This window comes from Lycorma delicatula, chromosome 7, assembly GCF_047948215.1.
Source record: "Lycorma delicatula isolate Av1 chromosome 7, ASM4794821v1, whole genome shotgun sequence".
Classification (NCBI taxonomy): domain Eukaryota; kingdom Metazoa; phylum Arthropoda; class Insecta; order Hemiptera; family Fulgoridae; genus Lycorma; species Lycorma delicatula.
This window is the reverse complement of record NC_134461.1, coordinates 87,711,906-87,732,810: the sequence shown is the minus strand read 5'-3', so window position 1 is coordinate 87,732,810 and position 20,905 is coordinate 87,711,906. Positions and strand designations below refer to the sequence as shown.

The window sequence follows — 20,905 nt, the reverse complement described above, 5'->3', positions numbered from 1 at the left end:
TATATATGATTATTTATATAATGAAAGAAAAATTAAAAAAAAAAATTGCGTTAAAAAAATATGACAAAATTTTTAAGTTACAACTTACCATTAATTATCTTACAACTATTATAAGTTGTGAACTGATCGGTTAGTTGAAAAAAAAAACCGAGCGCTTTCTTGGTTTCGCACCATCTTATGATTTGTAAATTGTTAATCAAAACCAATTTATGTAATCATTATCAAAAGTTTATCTGTTCCATATTTGTCAAAATATTTAACGTTATTGATTAATGAAAACACAAATGATTTTCTGGTGAATTATCATCCATGATTTCCTTGGTTCGAATCCCGTCACAGATGGAATTTTATCATACCTATAAAAATTAATTTCATATTTCCATGCTCAAACTTCGGGTTTGAGCCTGCCGAAAGCGTTTAAGCAAATGAAGTGTAATTAAAACATCTAAGATAAAATTATAGTGTTATGGATTTAAAAAATAATGGTTCAATTTGCCTTCGATACACAAATTTATACTATGTCTTTTAACTTACCTTTTGTTAAAGTTTAAAAATCAACACTGAAAGTGTTTAATTTAAAAAAAGCAAAAAAAGTTTAAGATATATTGATATAGTAAAAAAATAGATTTTACAATTCCTAATTTTGGTTAGGTTTTATTGCTCCAAATTCTTGGTAATAAGCGATGATAACGCTTTTATCTATTCCTTCCTATTTAATTCCTCAAATATTAAAGAATAAGTATGTGAGTTGATAAGTTGAAAAAGTAAAAGTTGAAGTAAAAATAATAATTTAAAGTTTAAAAATAAGTAAAATTTCAAGTTTTTTTTTCAGCCTTTTAAATTTTCCATTCAGAACTTTTTTAACTTACTCGGAAATCCGTGCGATCTATTTCCTATGGTATTACAATTTTTAATAAATTAGGAATCACACAGGAGTAAAATTTTCCTAAAAAATCCAAGACTTGTAATATATTCCCACCCTCATCCATTTTTTAAAATTTAATGATTAATACCTTTAATATCTCTTAAGCTATCACTGCAAATTTCTTGGGTGGGGGGGGGGGTTAATTATTCTTATGAAATAATAAGACGCGCCAGTCGAGAGTTCTGAAGTTAAAATCCTAGTAAAGGAAGGCACTTACTTACTTTTATTCGGATTTGAATACTAAATTGTGGATACTCGTGTTCTTTGGTGTTGGGTTTCCATTAACCACACATCTCAGGAATGATCGACCTCTCTCTTTTTTTCTTCCTTGTACGAAGTAAAGAAAGTGTTATGATTGCGAAAAATTTCGATTTTCAGATTTCAACGGAAATATCCATTTTGATCATCCCTGAATCCATTTTGACTAGTTTCGGCGTGACGTCTGTACGTACGTATGTATCTCACTTAACTGAAAAACGATTAGCCGTATTAGCTGAAATTTTGAACTTAGGACTGTTGTTATATCTAGTTGTATATCTTCTCTTTTGATTGCGATCGACTGAACCAAAAGTGTCCAAAAATGCCCAAAATTCAAAAAATCTGGATATTTGAATTTTTCTTAACTGCATAATAAGCTCTCATTTAGAGTTTTTTTAAACGCTATATCATAATAAGTGGTACTTATTATCAAAAGTTCAAAAGGTTCAAAAGGTATCAAAAGGTTCAAAAGTTATAGCCAAATAAAATTTTAATTAATGAAATATTTGGATATTACAAGGGAACGACACATCGGTTCGAATCAGACTTCATCTCCTTTTTTTAACTTTTTTTTAAATTTAATTATATTGATTTATTAATGATTATTAACCACTGATTGTAAAGATATTTTTACGATAAATAATAATTCAATAATTGCAATTAAAAAAAATATCAGAAGTTATTAATGAAATAAAATTTTATCTACTTTTCGTTTTAAAAAATGTGTATATTTAATTTAATAGCGTACAAGTGATGTCATGTGGTGTCCACATCAGATTTTTCTGTTTAGCCTTCGGAACCACCGTAAGGTATTAACTTATGAGGATGATATGTATGAGTGTAAATGAACTGTAGTCTTGTACAGCCTCAGGTTGACTATTCCTGAAATGTGTTATTAATTGAAACTCAATCACCAAAGAACACCGGTATCCACGATCTAGTATTCAAATCCGTATAAAAGTAACTGCTTTTACTAGGATTTGAACCGTGGAACTCTCGACTTCGAAATCAGCTGTTTTGCAATGACGTGTTAACTACTAGACCAGCGCGATGGGCTAGGAATGATCGACCTGAGGCTGTCCAAGATTACATTTATTTTCATTCATACATTTCATTCTCTGATGTAATACCTTACGGTGGTTCCGGAGGATAAACAGAAAAAGAAAGGCGCTAATACAACTATTCAAATATATTATTAATGTTTAATATTTTCTAGGCGTTTAGTATTTTTGTACTTAAAAGAGATGTTACAGCCTATGCCATCAAGATTATTCCTTAAACGTCGAAAAATTAAAAGATCCTGGAGGAGGCCAATTTTTGCCGTCTTTTTGTCATTAAAACATGTTGCTTCCGTTGTACGAATACTCGTATTCTGTAACAGCCGATAAAGCAGTAATATTAAGGGTTGGATTTTGTAAAGTTACTTGTAAACGAAGATTTATTATATAGGGTTTTATTATATAAGTTTTTTTTTTTCAATTAAAAATTACGTTTTGGTTTGCGTACTATTAATAATGTTACGTACAAGTTAAAAAAGAATACAATAGGTTTATTAATATATGTGTAATTATTTTTTGTACAAAAACTTTTGATTTTTATTTTTAACAATAAATAATATTTTATTGTGTTGCGATGTATGGCCTAGACGTCTGTTTTGTTTCTTTTATATGTCCAGTGTTAGCGTTTTCATTCGTATATTTTTTCCTTTTTTTTTTAATTTTATTATATTAATATTGTCTATTGCTGTTTTGTGTGTCGGGCGAATTGCCAGTTAGAAAGAGTGTTACTGCAGTATTATTTTTTTTATTGAATATATATTGATGTTAATGTTTCTTGTACATTGCGATTTTTTTAAACATCAAATAACAATTCTCTCTGCTTGTTTTTTTTAATTTTTTACATCTGTGTTTTATATTTTATAATATTTATTAAAAATGTTGAGACATACTGAAACCTCAGTGGCTGTGTGCGTGTGTGTGATGCGTCTGTGTGCGCCCGCGCGTTGTAAAAAGTAAAACGATAATTTTTTGATGCTGGGGAAGAAAAGTATATATTAATTTGAAAGGGAAATTAATTGGAAAGGACTTTTACCCATAATTTAATAATAATAATAATAATACTGCATTGTTTTAAGTTGATGTTTTGTATGTAACAATAAAAAGTCTCCAGTTATTTTAATTTTTATCCTTTTAGAATTGGTTTTTCACGTAACATTTAGTAAAAATTACTAGGAACTACATTGGCTGGAAATACATTGGTTTTGCTTAAAAATACTTGCAAATCGGTGAAATTTCGTGTTGTTATTGTTTTTAATACACAACACCAAGAAATATTTATTTCTGGATGTAGTAAAACATTTATAAAATGGTTATGAGACAAATTTTCTTTAAAAAAGCAATTTATGAGTATATACAGTTCGTCAAAATTCTTCGATTGTAATTGCCGCTAGGGATAGTATATGGCTTGTGGTAAGTGATTGTGGTCTGTAAAGTGTCGATAGGTTAGAGGTCGGTTACGCATAGACTTGTAAACGAAGGAGATTTACTCAATCTCCGTGACCTTGCATACCTTAAGTTACCACCTTTCTCCTACTACTGCATACTATAAGCACCCACCCTCTTTCTATGTATCTTTACTCGCTAGATGTAACTCGGCCAAAGGCATAAAAAATAATATTTTCTAAGACCGTAATATACGCTTGGATAACTTTGACAAACTGTACGAATATTTAAGTAGCAAGAAGCCGGTAGAGTTCAAAGCCTTTAATTCTCCTTACCAATCCCACGTAGAAAGATTTTCATTATATTTATCCAATGATAAAAGTAATAAAAAGAAGTAAAAGTTTATATAATAAGAGGGATGAGTGAGTTGTAAAACAAACTTCATCGTTCCCAAGTATGTACATCTATAACATTCACATTAGGTAGCTGAAGTCACTGGATATCAAAATATGCTACTATAGGGATACGAATCCTACGACTGGGGGAACCATGTTTCTTGAAAACTGCTGTTCTATATTTTATAGATAATCATTCATTCTTTTTATATTTTATGATATACCTACCGTACTTGAAAAATTAGACAAAATCATGAAAAAAAGCTCAAGTTTTCTTGAGAAATCCCGTCCAATCCTTCCCAAATTGAGGATTTACATCCTCAAGGTGAGAAGTATCTGACAAAATCAGCCAGGCTCCCGCTTTTGATTTTAAAACTTTATTGAAAAAGTTGTTACTATAAATTGAGTGAAATTCTTTTTAATGTTAGTTTTGATTAGTTTACTTTTCCGTCTAGATAGAGCTATAGCTCTAGAAGGGAAAGTATTGTAGTCGGTCCAATTTGGGCATATGCAGTTTTCACTTTTGAAGTTTTGATACCTAAGGAACCCAAAACAACCAAAAAACCGTATGAAAATTTTCTGGATGTTAATGTTCGTATGTACATGTGTGTATGTTCGTTGTTGGCCATTTTTTTTATCACCTTATATCTTCAGAACTACTTGACCGATTTTGACCGAACTTGGTCAGGTTACTTTTATATATGAGGCATTGATGCCGTTAAATTATCGAGTCAAAGAGGTCGGCTGTAGAGCAAGGTCTTCCACAGTATTTCGAGATTTCGTCTAATTAAGGCCATATTTTTTTAAACACATTTGTTAATTAAAAAATATCAATATTTGCAAAAAACTTTTTGCAAAATCGCACCACCCACCCCAAAAAATACTGTTGTAGTCGTCTGTTATGTTGTGACGTCACAGGTGAGCGGTACAATTAAATAAATAAATAATATTTAATGTGTAAAAAAGTAACTCGGTCTGGCTGGGTCTCGAACTTGATCGCTAGGTTGATTCGGTACCTTGTGCGTTAACTCTCGCCGGCCATATATGCGACAACTAAGTTGTGAGATTACATTAATTTAGTTAGAGCTGACCGTCGCCGCTAGTACCGCCACACCCGCGCGAATTAAATACGGTACGCGCGTTCTACTTAAAATCATTGAATTAAGTAACCGAAAAAATATTAAAATTAAATAAAATGATAAATATTTTTAATTAAATTGTGTGTGTAAGCCGTGCAGCAGAAACTAGTGTGTTGTCAGCTTGTAATTGCAGAAACTACTGTGTTGTCAGCTCTTTTAATCAGCTTGAAATTTTGTTTTGATAAAACATGTTCGAGTATTGTTTTACTTGTGATCTGAAAACAAGCAGTTCTGTTAAATTACGAGTAGTAATTTTTTTATTTTATGAAAATAAAAAATATATATCTAATTTTTATAATTAATTTTAGCGTTATTCGGCTGTTTTTCCTCATTCGTGTAGAATTTATTTTTCTAAATATTACAAGCCATAGTTTTTAAATGTATTTCCTTTCTTAAGCTAAATGAGCGAAAAAATTATGTTAGAAACGTTGTTCTCTTGCCGAATTGAACTTTGAAAGAATGGATTTAAAATTCATTATAATATATGGTGGATCAGTAGAAAGACATTTTTTGGATCAGTACAAAGTAATCTTTTTCTTTGAAATTAAATTCTTGAAATCTATTATTATATTTGTAGTTAATATTTCTTTGTGTCGTGTTTAGAATATAATTAAACTTCATTCTTTATCTGAATGGGTTTTACCTGTTTAGGTTTGGCGCGCTTTTAGGTACGGGTTTATATATATATTTATAATTAATGTGTATATAGATGCATCACATAAAACAGGCACTTTGTGTTGATGCTTCTGTACTTTATGCATTCTATATTTATAAAAAGGGTTCCTTTTTTAATTACTGGTATTAGAATCTGTTAGTATTTATATAATTCACATAATATTCATAATACATTATCATAATTACATCCTTTGATTTTTTTTATGTATTATTTGAGGAAATAAAAATTAAGGTTTATTAATTAGAAAAAGTACTTTTTATTGTGTACATTCATCTGTTTCCTGTACAAGATTAAATTCGCGATTATCTTTGATTTTATAATTTCAAAAAAAATATATATATGTGTGTGTGTGTGTGTGTGTGTGTGTGTGTGTGTGTGTGTGTGTGTGTGTCTGTGATACGCATAATAGGTTCTGTATTATTTAAGGAAAGGTAGAACACAATAAATTGTGACTACAGGTCTCAGTTCTATTGCCGCAATATGTTATTTCATTCTGCAATAAAATGTTCAATAATATTTCCTTAAAATAAGATAGACAAAATTTAACACTTTTCCTACTTTTTTTGTACTTATTTGTTGCTGTAGATAAAGTTGTTCATACATTTTTTTTTACATACTGTCGATTGAATCCGTCATTCTACTACCATCAGATTTATTATTTAAGTTTAGTTATAAACCAATTTAAGTTTAAGTTTAGTTATTTAATTTAATTTTAATTTTATTTTATTTTAATTTTATTTAAGTTTAGTTATGATCCACCATATATTATAATGAATTTTAAATCCATTCTTTCAAAGTTCAATTCGGCAAGAGAAATTTAGTTATATTTGTTTTTAATTGAGTTCCAGCAAATTAAAGTTAATGATTTTTCAGTATTTGAGGTGGTTAGAAAAAGGAAAATCTTTAAATACATTTCAATGTCTCATCTTGCTTGCCGATTTGAATTTTATCAAATCTGATTGGTTTAACTGAATTTAAAATCTTATTGGTTTAATAAATTGTATCATTCTGTTTTTTTACGCATGTTTTTTGCCGCTGATCTAACATTTAATTGAAAATTTGAAGATATAAGAAATGTATAGTAACATTTCTTCCAAAAATTTATTATAATTTATTTCTAATTGAACAAGTATTATTATGTGTATGTGTTTTTTTTTTAATTCATTAATTCCGTGGCGCGAGTGGTAGCGTCTCGGCCTTTCATCCAGAGGTCCCGGGTTCGAATCCTGGTCAGGCATGGTATTTCTACAGCCATAAATTTTCCGAGATATCGGTTATTGCTTCTGTGTGTGTCGGGATATCACTTAGAAAATTAATAATTTTTGGGAGTTCCTTTTACATTGTAAGAGTTCATGGGAATTTTCTGACTCCCAGATACGAACATTATACGTGTTAACTTTTCCAGTAAAATGTAATGTTGATCCGTTACTAAACACAATACAATCAAGAAAGCCTTCATAGTGTACTAATTCCACAGCAAATCAGAAAGTGTAGTGTAGATGACTTTTCGAGATTTCTTCATTGATTAGCTTGTGTTCTTCTCGCACAGCATTTACCGGATTAACATAAAAATTTAAAAACAAAATATTTGGATATGACATAAAATATTCTTTGTAGGATAATCTTTGTTTTAATATCTTCAATTTTTGTTTATGTTTGCGCGTTTATCCACATACATTAATTTTCTCCCGCGTTGATATTCGTGTTGAAGTGATTCTCAATTTGAACGACTGTAACGTAATATCTTGTTATTTATAAAAATTTTAATTGATATGAATTGTTAAATAAAAAATTAACAAATATTTTTTCAGGTTTTTTTCGTCCTTGACAGAAATTATTTTAATAAATTTCTCTTTTCTAAAACATCGTGGATGTATTAATATTCTTTAACTCAAAAAGTAATTAATAACGATCTTTTTTCTTCTTAGAGATTTTTGAAAAGAAATTAAGGGAAAGTATTTTAAAATTAAAATAAAAAATTATTTTCTGTAAATATATCTAAAGCTAAAATTTTATTAAAATATTTGTATATGAACTTTGTTACTTTTTCGTTGCCTAAATATATTATGTATTAGAACTCTGATTTATTTTTTTAAAGATACTTTGATAGAATTACGTAGGTTTTTTTTACTTATTTATTATATAAAATATGTGAATTAGATATTCAAATTGTGTATTTAAATTCTTTTGTGAAGAATATAGTAGTTGCTGATTTATTGTCTGTTGAAACCAACGGCTTTAAAGAAATAACGCAGAAATACGGCTCGTTATCATTGCATCGCTCATGATAAAAATTCTTTATGGAAGCGGTTTTAATAAATCTCTTATTTTGTAATGATTGCTATTCTCTTATATGTTAATTTAAACTTAATTCTTGATACGTCTGTTATTTAGTTATGCTATTTTATCACGTTAATTTAAGCTTAACAATTCCAATATATATTTTTTTAAATTGTTTATAAAAAAAAAGTATTTACGTAAATTTAAAAAAAAATATTTATACGTTTCTGAAAGAAATTGAAATTCAGATAAAACTCATTTACTTCATTATTAATACAGTTGTTTTCATTTATTAATTATTCTTTTATCCTGTAACTTTATTTACATTACTAAACAACAAACATGGTGATGGATTTTTACATAAGAGTGGGTGGATGTTTAATGATAAATTTAGTATTCAATTTTATGAGAAAGGAAAAACAGGATAAAAATTTAATAAACACAGTATCCAATTAAGCTCCCTTTATTGTGTACTTTCGTAATAATAATAATAATAATAATAATAATAATAAATTTAACAAAGCCGGTGATAGTTAAAAAGAAGTCAATAATAATATTAATGGGTGTGTTAACATGTAGTGGTAACAGAAATAGTGTATTGTTAGTGATTGTAATTCTCCGGGTTTTGAATAAAAATAATGATTTTTATTTATTTGCGCATGGCAAATGTGTAATGGTCACTTCTTTTTTATCTAAATAATAATGGGAGGAGAGGAGAATTATGTTCATTTTATTTCTCTCAGTTACGGTGTAATTTTAAAAACTACCTACTATATACTTGTGTATATATATATATATATATATATATATATATATACATACATACACACGCAGGATGCTCTGGAAGGAAATGCTCAAACTTCGAAAACAGATTCAATACATCACGAAAGTGAATCAAAAAAAAGTTTAGTATCAACCAATGTTCTAGATTGCTTTCCTACATCCGCTTCGTCAACATTCCTAAACAAATAATACTTATAACTATTTACTTTTTTTTTAAATTGAGTTTATTTAATTAATATCTTATATATTTGGTTAGAAAAAAGTTTTTTGTATTTTAATGCAAAAGTTAAACAAGGTTCTTTTTTATATTTTAACTGAAATTTATAAAACCAAATATGTGACCTTTTTATCAACCATCTTTTGCTACTTTTCAGGTAAAATCATAATTCCGTTACTAGAGCATATATGTTTTCTGGACGAAAAATTGTGAAAAATGATTTTCACAGACTTTTAAAAACCATCTTTATAAGTTAATAAAAATTTCTGTAGAGACGAAACAAGTGGTAATCTGGCATTAAAAGTGAGTAAAAGTAAGTATTCGATGGTTACATCAAAACTTCCCAGCCAAATTTTCTCAATTTTTGACAGATCAACAAATCTGGCAATTTCATGATGAATGACGACACCTTTACTGATAATTAATTCTGATCGCGATTGTTCGACATATTCTTACCAGTTATTGACAGAAGTGATAATTAATTGTTTGACCGCGTGACAGCAGTTCATAGTGAAGAATTCCTTTGCAGTCCTACCGCGCATACGTAAGCATTACTTTTCTTGGTGTAAGTCCTGGATTTGCCGCCGTTTACGAAACTTCAACTTCTTCTACCGCGATCTTTTCGTACATTATTATCAAATAATTTTTCATCAGTTTTAATGAACCGTTTCAAATATGGTTCGATTTCGCTCCATTTTAACAACGATTCGGAGATTGAAATTCGATCCATTTTTTACTGTCGAACATCGAATATTTCTTACATCAAAACTTTTTGAAATGGTTTAATACTTTTTGGTCGATGTTTAATTTGTTATTGATGTCATGTTCTTGCTCAACTTTCCTTATAATTTCATAGAGTTTTTCAGTTATTGGCCGGCCAAAGTGAGGTGTATCATTGATATTAAAATTTCCAGATTGAAAACGCTTGAACCAGTTTTGAACCACTGATACTGCATAACCACAGCTGATACTTGCTCTACAGCTTCACACCCTTGACCTTTTAAGTTGAAATTTTAATGGCACCAATGCCCCGTATATAGAAGTAATCTGACCAAGTTTGGTAAAAATCGGTCCAGTAGTTTTGGAGATATTAGGTGATTTAGAGTGCCATACCGAACACACTCGTACACAGGAACATCCGGACAATATCCTTCCGGCTTTTTTTGGGTGGTTCCTTAGGTGTCAAAACGTAAAGATCCGGTGAAAATCGCGTACGCCCAAATTGGACCGATTAAAATACTTTCCCTTCTAGAGCTTTAACGCTATCTAGATGGAAAAGTAAAAATTATGAGCTAAATAAAAGAAAAATTTAGGAAAACAGTGTTTTTGTTTTCGCATAAATATGAATCAATTAAAAAAAAAACAGGTTTTCAATATTAAAAAAAAAAAATGTATCCGAGTTCAACAGACTTCAAATGGTGCAAATTGATAATTCACACGACTTCATTTGTAACTTTTATTGCGGACCCTAAAGTGGGGGTTATAGTTAAATTTCATTAAGAGTTCTCATGAAATGTAGTTGTGCGTACATTTGGCAAAAGGAATAAAATAGGAAATTTTTTAATTTTATAGTCCGGCCGCTAATGTGGAATGTGTAACGGGGGGGGGGGGAGTTTGCTGGGTTAAAACCCCACTATGATGGGGAAAAAAATTTGTAGATCCAACGAGATGCTAATAGAAAAAAAAACTGCAACGAAAAAGAACCACTATACTGTCATCTACAGCGTTTCAAAATTATTACTATTTTTTTGGAGTTGGGGTGCAATTTAGCAAAAACGTTTTTACACAAAAGATGTTTTATTTTTTTTTTTTATAATTGTTCACAAAAATATTAAAAAAAAAACAAGTTTAGTGACCTTTGAAAATGTGAAAATCGATACCCCCACAGCACTATGTATATAACTTTCAGTGCGAATCCCAAATGGGTTTTCTAGGGTCCGGCCGGTTGGTGGGAGATTGAGACCCCATTTTGTGAAGGAAAAACTTTTGGGCATAACGAGAAGCCAATAGAAAAAAAAGCAACGAAAATCACACTTTGTTCTGTCTTCTATAATACTTCAAAATTAAAACCATTTTTAGGGGTGGAGGTTGATATTTAACAAAAAATTATTTTTGTAGAAGTTGTTTATTTTATTAATATTTACAAAATTAGCAAAACAGAATATAACTTTAATTATGCAAAGTCTGGAGACGATTTCGTTTTACCCCCCTGTATTCCCCCCCACTAACCTTTTAAATTGAAAATTGAATAGCATCAATGCCTCTACTATAGAAATATTATAACCAAGTTTGGTAAAAATTAGTAAACTAGTTCTTGAGATATAAGGAGATTTACACGCGCGTACATCGTACGCACATTTTGTCGCAGAAATTTTGATGGCATTTTTCGGTTTTCTGGGATTCTTAGGGGTCAATTCGTCAAGATTTGGTAAAAACCGGATATGCCAATTTTGACCGATCATCATACGTTCCCTTCTACATAACTATAGCTGCTGTATAGATGAGAAAGTAATAAATGTATATAATTAATTTTTAATTATTACTTTTATTTATTTTTATTTATATATGTTAACTTTTTCAGATTGTACAGTTTTTTTTTTTTTTACTTTTTTCATCTACACTATCCCGAATTCTTTATAATGAGAATTATTATACCCATTTTATTAAAAAAAAATATATATATATATTTATAAAACTAAATATATATATTTTTTTATAAATTTCATATTTAATATCCATTACATGTCATTCTTCTCTTCATACCGTTGTATTGTAAATGCCACGTTCAGAATTCCAGATATTGTACTACTACTAGTCTTCATTCCAGCTAGATTGGTATCATAGATAAGGCTTCTGGGCCGCGATACAGGTTAGTAGTAATGTCTTGGTATTATAAATTCCGACTGCATAACAAGCTTGATGTCCTGTAAAATTTGGTGAACTCATCTTTCATCAGAGTTAAGAGAGGTTATATTGTTCATATAGCAAATTATTTATTCATATGCGATTAAAATTTTGTAAATATTAGTCCGTTTTAAATATTTTTCTTCCTATATATTCACCGCACGAAAATAATGAAATGTATTAGAAATAACGAAGATGGACCACTGAATTAAAAATAGGAACAGAAAAGATTATGGAGGTAGAAGAATTTTGTTGTTTGGGAAGTAGAATTACTAAAGATGGACGAAGCAGGAGCGATATAAAATGCCGAATAACACAGGCGAAACGAGCCTTCAGTCAGAAATATAATTCATTTACGTCAAAAATTAATTTAAACGTCAGGAAAAGATTTTTGAAAGTATGTGTTTGGATCGTCGCTTTATATGGAAGTGAAACTTGGACGATCGTACCTGAGAAGAAAAGAAGGTTTTGAAATATAGTGCTATAGGAGAATGTTAAAAATCAGATGGGTGGATAAAGTGATAAATGAAGAGTTTTTGCGGCAAATCGATGAAGAAAGATGCATTTGGAAAAATATAGTTAAAAGAAGAGACAGACTTATAGGCCACATATTAAGGCATCTTGGAATAGTCGCTTTAATACTGGAGGGAGAGGTAGAAGGAAAAAATTGTGCAGGCAGGCAACGTTAGGAATATGTAATCACAAATTGTTAGAGATTTAGGGTGTAGGGGGTATACCGAAATAAAACGTCTAGCACTAGATAGGGAATCTTGGAGAGGAGCTGCATCAAACCAGTCAAATGACTGAAAACAAGAAATATATATATATATATATATAACTTTAGTAGATTTCTTAGGCGGAACTTTATTTAGACAGTTTCATAATTGAGTGACCAGTAACATAAACATCCAAAGTATACAAGCTTTGCAGCATATTTTTATAACAATAATTTGACACTGCGACTAAATCACGATCTGTAACAGTTGTTACTGACAGTAGTGTTATTAAGAAAGTGCGCATTTTGTTTGTTTTCATTTTTAAAAACAGGATACTCGTTAAAAGTAGTAAATATATATATGTAGTGTGTGTGTGTGTCTCTCTCTCTCTCTCTCTGTCTGTCTGTCTGTCTCTCTCTCTCTCTCTCTCACTCTCTCTCTCTCACTCTCTCTCTCTCTCTCTCTCTCTCTCTCTCTCCCCCCCATCTCTCTCTCTCTCCTCTCTCTCTCTCTCTCTCTCTCTCTCTCTCTCTCTCTCTCTCTCTCTCTCTCTCTCTCTCTCTCTCTCTCTCTCTCTCTCTCTCTGTGTCTGTGTGTGTGTGTGTGTGTGTGTGTGTGTGTGTGTGTGTGTGTGTGTGTGTGTGTGTGTGTGTGTGTGTGTGTGTGTGTGTGTGTGTGTGTGTGTGTGTGTGTGAACGATAGAGAAGTTTTGTCTTTACAGTACTTTGTGTTTTCAAGATTTCTTTACGTGGCGTACAATACTGAAGATAAAACTCATTATCTTGATTTGTGTTCGTTATTGCTACTGTTATTTTAACCCATTCCCACAATTTATTTCTTATGTCTGTCTTTCCGGGATTACACATGAACAACCTAACCGATTTCAAGAGAACTTACAAGAACTTATCCTAACCCTGATTGAAAGATTGAAATCTTATTTATTTACTTTTTAAATGTATGTGGACTAATAGACATTAAACCTTTTATAAGTCTACTATATATATATATATATATATATATATATATATATATTCTTATTAAATATCATAAACACCTAAAATTATATAGAAATTGGACCCGATGTGATTCAGTAGAATACAAATTATAAACAAACTATAATTTTTCACTAAAATAATTGTATTTATTTGCCATCGAATACCACTACAGAAAAAATAACCTCTTTTAGAGAAAAATATAATGTATTGTAATAAATAAATAAAAACAAATAAATAACATTTTAGTTTATTAAACTAAGTTATTTCCAATTTCGTGTTAGTGATATTTATCTATGACAGAATTATGAACAAAAAAATGAAAAGTCCTATTGTTAAATAACTTATAATTTATGATTATTTAAGAAGAAAATTTGCCGATTTCCTTTGTGGAGTGGTTCCATCACAGCGTTTCATCAAGAGATCCAGGGTTCAAATTCCGGATTACACATGGCATTTTTCATATACTACAAAAGTACCTTTTTCATCTCCCACACACAAGCTTCAAGCTTATGTGGCGAGATTATTATCAAGCCAAAAGAAAAATAAGATCCATGATGGTAAATCAATATACGGAACAAAAAAAAGGGGATTTAAAATTTTATAACTATAATAAACAAATTTAAAACTCGTTAATTTACGTCATGTCCAGATAAGACAACGTTGTTAGAAACGTAGTCGCTTTCTGAATAAATCCAAATTAAAATTAATTAATGGAATTAAAATTGCGACTAGAAAATGTACATTCGGTTGGCATTTATTTCGTACATATTATGAAAGGTTGACATAAAGGCCAATTATATTTAAAATGGTGTTACGATCGTTCATTTGATAAAGGTGTTGAGATCCATAAAAGATTCAGTCACCAGTTATGGAAGATGAGTTTTAATAATGATCTTTCATGTAGGTAATATGGGGTGTATGAAAATGAGGCCTTGATAGTTTGATTTGTCCGCTGGGGGAGGTTTTACTGACATCAAACTAATGTCAGTAAAACCTTCCCTCTGGACTCCCCTATGTACCTCTGGATACATACAAGTATCCAGGGAGAATGTACGTTATTGCATAAATCTCCTTACTGAGATTTGTAATATAATAGGTGAAAACATTTAAAATTTGGCATGGTTTCATAGATATTGTTTAAGCGGCGGTCACTATTATATGCTGTGTATATAGTTTATTAATGTTTTAAATAATTTATCAAATTTAGTTCAAATGTTTTATATATACGTCATCGATAATTTTTTTTCAACATTCGTTAAGGAGGATATCGCGTAAAACCCAATTTCGATTTTATTCGGATAATTTAGAAAAGATTTTATTATTATTTTATTTTATTCTTACCTGTAATACATATATAAATAATAAAATAAAAAAATTAATTAATCCCCACCTCCTAAAATTGAACTGTATATTTTTTTGTTCTTTTACTCTATCTCTACGGTTTAAAATTTTCCAAATTGTTTGACAGTTTATACTTTATACATGGAGCAATCTATAAATGCCTACAATTTTTTATTTTTTTAAATTATAGATCCCAGACCTAAACTGCAGAAAAGTTTTTTGAAAATTTTCTTATTTTGTCCTCTACTGAGTGGTAGAGAAGACTGTACTTAAACAGATTTTTTTGAGCTTAACTTCGTATGTATGACATTTCTAGGAAAAGTTTCTTATAATTTATTTCTCGCCCCTAAATATATATATATATATATATATAATGTTAATGTATATATATATATATATATATATTCTGTTCTGTTTTTTGGCTATAACTTTTTAATTTTTATTATTAAAAAAAATATTTTTTGTAGTTTTCTTCATCACTTAAAGGGCTATTAAAATTAAAATAGCTTTGGCACCTATATTATATTCCGGACTGAAAATGAGAAGCAATTTTTTTCATTACTTTCATAAAAGTTATATTACTTAATTTAGTTAATATTTTTAAAATTTTTCTTTTAAATTTATTATTTTTATAGGGATTACTTCTTCGTCAATAAATTATTCCTAAATTTTTCTCTTAGAGTAAGGTAGCCTTAAAATTAAAAAAAAAAAATTATATATATATATATTATATATTACATTACAAATTACTCATTACTAATTACTTATTAGTAATCGAAATTCGAAAATGTTGATATTTAAATCTTATTTTGGTAATCAGGACTTTATCAGCGTATCCGGAAAAGTCATTCAATATATTGGTAGCTTTTTTGTTTTTGGTAAATGTTAAAATTGTTTTTAATCGAACGTTTTAAATTAGTTTAATTGGTCAATGTATTGAAATCTTGGTTTTTATACGCTATCTTTTATGTGTAAGTTCTGTTTTTATTTATTCTATTTTGGTGTGTAACCATAACAGAGCTCTTACTTATTCTTTCCATCTATAGATGAATTAATCTACGTTCAGTCTGACTAATTTTGTAGTTAGTGTAGTTTAAATTAACGTATTATTATTTTTGATGATACTATTTTTTAGACTAAAAATTATAAATCTATAAATTTTTCATTATGCGTGACCTTTTCAAGATACATCACTCATCATTAATTTTTTAAACTTTTTTTTACAATAAATTACTGTAATATATACATAAAAATCTGGAATAACACATAACCGTTCCTAAACTAATAAATTCGTTAGATGGCTTTAAATAAATAATTTTTTTTTGTCTTCAGTCATTTGACTGGTTTGATGCAGCTCTCCAAGATTCCCTGTCTAGTGCTAGTCGTTTCATTTCAGTATACCCTCTACATCCTACATCCCTAACAATTAAATAAATAAATAAATGTTTTATTGAGGTCAGTAAATAATTATAAATTATATAAATCGTAACGGAAATTGGTAAATCCACAGATAACGCGAAGGTAAGATACCTTACCAGCATTTACCTGGACGGATTAAGAGAAAATCTTGAGCAGTATCACAAAATACCGCCGATGATATGGCGGTACTGGTGGAGAGTCCAAGTTAATTAAATGAAATGCTTGATGACTTAAATGAAACTTGCAAAAGTCAGGGTATGAGGATGAATAAAGAGAAGACGAAATGGTATGGTATTAGGATTGAGATGAAGATAGAAAGTGAAGTTTTAGAGCAGGTGAAAAAATTTCAGTACTTGGGGGCTTTATAACCGACGACCTGACTTGCACAGTAGAAAATTAAAACAATAATATCAAGAAATAAACAGGCATTTAATAATAAGGGAAGTTTAACTGCTACGTGGAAAGTTAAAATTAGCGTTCAGGAAGAGATTAATTAAATGTTTTGTTTGGTGTATGGAGCTGAAAAACTGTCGACGAGAAAGGCAGACAGGGAACGCATTGTGGCTTTTGAGATGCGAATGTAACGCAGAATGATATATCTGAGATGACAAGACCGTGCGACAAATGAAATATTAAGGAGAATCGGAAAACAGGAAAAAGCTAATTGTGATTGAGTATAGGAAACGGAACTGGCTTGGACATTGTATGAGAAGAAGGTATTTATTAGTGGATGCAATAGAAGGCTTAGTGAATGGAAGGAAAGGCAGAAGAAGGGTGAGATTTCAAATGATGGATAGGATTTTGGAGAATATGTAGAAAGAAAGAGATTAGCAATGGAAGAAAGTAGAGAGCAACAGCCGTGACAGGACCTGCCCTAATGGCAGAACACTATGAATGAATGAATCGCAAAATACATAATTAATTATGAATTAAGTTATCAATAATACGAAATATGTTAAATAATAATACAATAATAGTAATAAAGCAGACATGGGGTGGTAATGAAAAAGAATATATTTAAAAACGTTAATAGAAGTAATTTGAGTACATATTTGTTATTTATACTCGTACATGTTAAATGTAACTGCAAACAAAAATGCAATAATACATAATCTATTAAAATCAATATTATTTAAAAAGATATCGGCAGAGTAAGATTGTTTTTGTAAACGTAAACATTTTTAATTTTATTTAAAATAAATTAGCGAAAAATCTTTTAAATATTTTTTTTTGTTTATCAAAAATGGCAATAGAATCGGATATTAAGTAACGTTATAAACATATTTCACATTTTGAATTAAGTGAAAAGTTGTTAATGATAAAAGTGGATTCTTTTTTTTTTTTACTTTGTAAGAAAATAAATTCCTTGTGTAAAGAAATTGTAATTCCTTATAAAGAAAGTAATTGAGTGTTTAAAATTTTAGTGTTGAATTAAGCGAAAAGTTCTTAATGATAAAAGAGGGGTCTTTTTTTACTTCCTTGTACGAAATAAAGGAAGTATTGTAATCTCGAAAAATTTCGGTTTTCAGATTTCAACGGAAATATCTACTTTGACCATCCCTGAATCCATTTTGACTAGTTTCGGCGTGACGTCTGTACGTACGTACGTATATATATGTATGTGTGAATGTAAATACGTATATACGTATGTATCTCGCATAACTCAAAAACGATTAGCCGTTGAAATGTTGGATTTAAGACTGTTGTAACATCTAGTTGTGCCCCTCCCCTCTTGATTGCAATCGACTGGACCAAAAGTGACCAAAAAAGCTCAAAATCCAAAAAAAATTGATTTTGAACTTTTTATTAACTGCAGAAATAAGGCTTCATTAAGAGCTTTTCAACGATATATCATAAGTGGTACTTATTTTCATTGATTTCAGAGTTATAGCCAAATAAAATTTTAATGAAATATTTGGTTCTTACAAGGGGAAGGCACATCGGTTGGAATCCGACTTCATTTCGTTTTTTTTTAACTTCTTTTTTGTAATTTAAATATATTGATTTATTAATAATTATTAACCACCGATTGAAAAATAAATATGAAAAAAAAATCAGAAGTTATTAGTAAAATAAAATTTCATGTACTTTTCATTTTAATTCAAAACTTTTTGCAGAGGTTAATAATTATTAATAAATCAATATACTTAAATTAAAAAAAAGTTAAAAAAAATATGTGTAGATGAACTTGGATTCAAACCGATGTGTACTAACTAGGTTACGGATCACTTACACCACATAACTACTTGACTGGCGTGAAACAAAATTAATGTACTAATATAAAATGCTGATACGGACAGCACAAAAAAATTGTGATGCAATGTGGTGCCCACCATAATGCAATTGTGTAACTGCCCACTTTATTAAAGAATTGGATGATCGTAACTCACTTTTAATGAAATAAGTTTAATTGAAGTGCAGCAAGAAATGCGTGTATGTAATTTAATAAGCTTACAAGGTAGTCATGCTGTCCACATCAGAATTGTTTCATTTACGAAAGGTGCACATTAATTAATAGATATAGATAGTTCAGTTATATATTTTATATCTTGCATGCAGAGTTCTTTAACAAAGATTTTTATCTTATTTTTTAACTCATTAACTCAAAAATTTGAGGATGTGTTTTGTTTTACCTATGGTAATTCTTTTTATATTTACTACTACACGAGTAACTATTAAGAAGGTATTAATTATTACCGCTTTTATTAAAATTAATGTCTATTATTATTTTTAATTTATTTTACTGATGTAGTCAAATATTTCATTTTTGAATGTCTGTCTACACAAACAAAAGATTTTTATTTTATATCATTACACGTCTCAGATTTATTTACTTTTTCAAATTATTGGAATATATATATATGATTTTTTTTTCTGAATAAAAAAGTGGGGTAACTATTTATTTTTCTCCGTCTTTCTCATCCTTTCTTTTTCTGGTACTTCGGTTTTAGTAGTACAGTAGTACTGTTTGGTGGATGAGTGCTTGACTTGATCAGTTGCACCATTTATCCGTTTGGGGCGCTGTTCAGCGTTTATCCCAGCCAGTGTTCTTTGTGAATGCGTTAGGTTCGTGCGCCGTCCTTATACGTTAATATTATATGTAAATGTACGTTTTTACATTTATCTTGCCTATATATTTTATTACACGATAAATTAAAATAAATATTATCTTCATCAAAAATCTATTTATCAATATTTATACATTATAACTTTTTATTATATAATTCGCTGTTATATAAATAAATATATATTTTTTTTATTTCGGAAAAAATATCGATTTGTTTTTGTTTTATATTATTTAAAATTAGTGCAGCCGTCGTATTTTTATCCTTAAAAAGTATTTCTGGGACAGCTTCAACCAGTAATCAATTCGTGTTATCATTTCGTTTGTTTAACCTAATTTGAACGTAATTTGACTTATTTATATTTTTGTATTCTATTAATGTTCCTTGTGTGATAATTTATTGAAATAAATAGTAAGTATATTAATAATTATACTAGTTAATTATTAATTAATTTATGTAAATCTAATAAATTTTTTGCAGATATTATAATTTAAAATATTTTCTATTAAAAAATTTGAAGTTTTTTAAAGATTTAGAACTTCTTTTCTTTAAAAAGTAAACTAAAATTTGTAAGATATGAATTTTATATATTTTTTTAATGTTTAATTGCATATTATGCTAATTTTAGGAATATATAAATTAAAATATCTGTGGTCAAATTTCTGTCGTATAATATAGATTTAAGTAATTTTATGAGTATCACTAAAAATTAGGTTTTTTTTTCATTTAAAATATTTAATCCAGTTTATGTAATTAAATTAATACTTTGCTAATAATAAATTTTAGTTTGTAAATAAGTTTTTAATGAAAATAATATTATAAAAATATTTTAAAATTAGATTGTTACACTTAGTGTAAATATATTTGAATTATTTTTTATATGTATATATACAGAATGTGCCAGATATCAGGAATTAGTGTAATCTTTTTAATTTATTGCTTTAGAAAAAAACTTTGGTAAGGGTATGTTTATGTAAAGATTAAATAAATAAATATACATAATAATAATAAAATTAAATACTTTTTTATTTATTTATGTTTATAATTTGTATGTATTGAAAAAATAAAACTTTTTTGTGCATACGAATCGGACATTTATCGAAAGGATTTGACTTTTAAATCAGAATAACATCATCAGGCTTTTAAAAAAGTTTAATTTAAAAATGTAATTCCTGATTTAAAATAATTTTAGTATTTTTTTTTCAAAAATAAATTACGGTTTTGTAAATGTTGAGTTGGTTTATAAATATTTTTAGTTTAGCCCCCATTTAAAAATATGGTTATAAGAATTTTTGGGGCACGATTCAATGGAAAAGAACTATTATTTTTGTTAAGTTTAATTTTTTTTCTT

General features: G+C 28.8%; 1 protein-coding gene across 1 annotated transcript in view; it reads left to right on the top strand.

Annotated features, from left to right (window-relative positions):
• The window catches only part of LOC142327629 (cilia- and flagella-associated protein 298), a 467,369-nt gene that overhangs the window by 246,916 nt on the left and 199,548 nt on the right, over window positions 1-20,905 (top strand). The window lies entirely within an intron of this gene.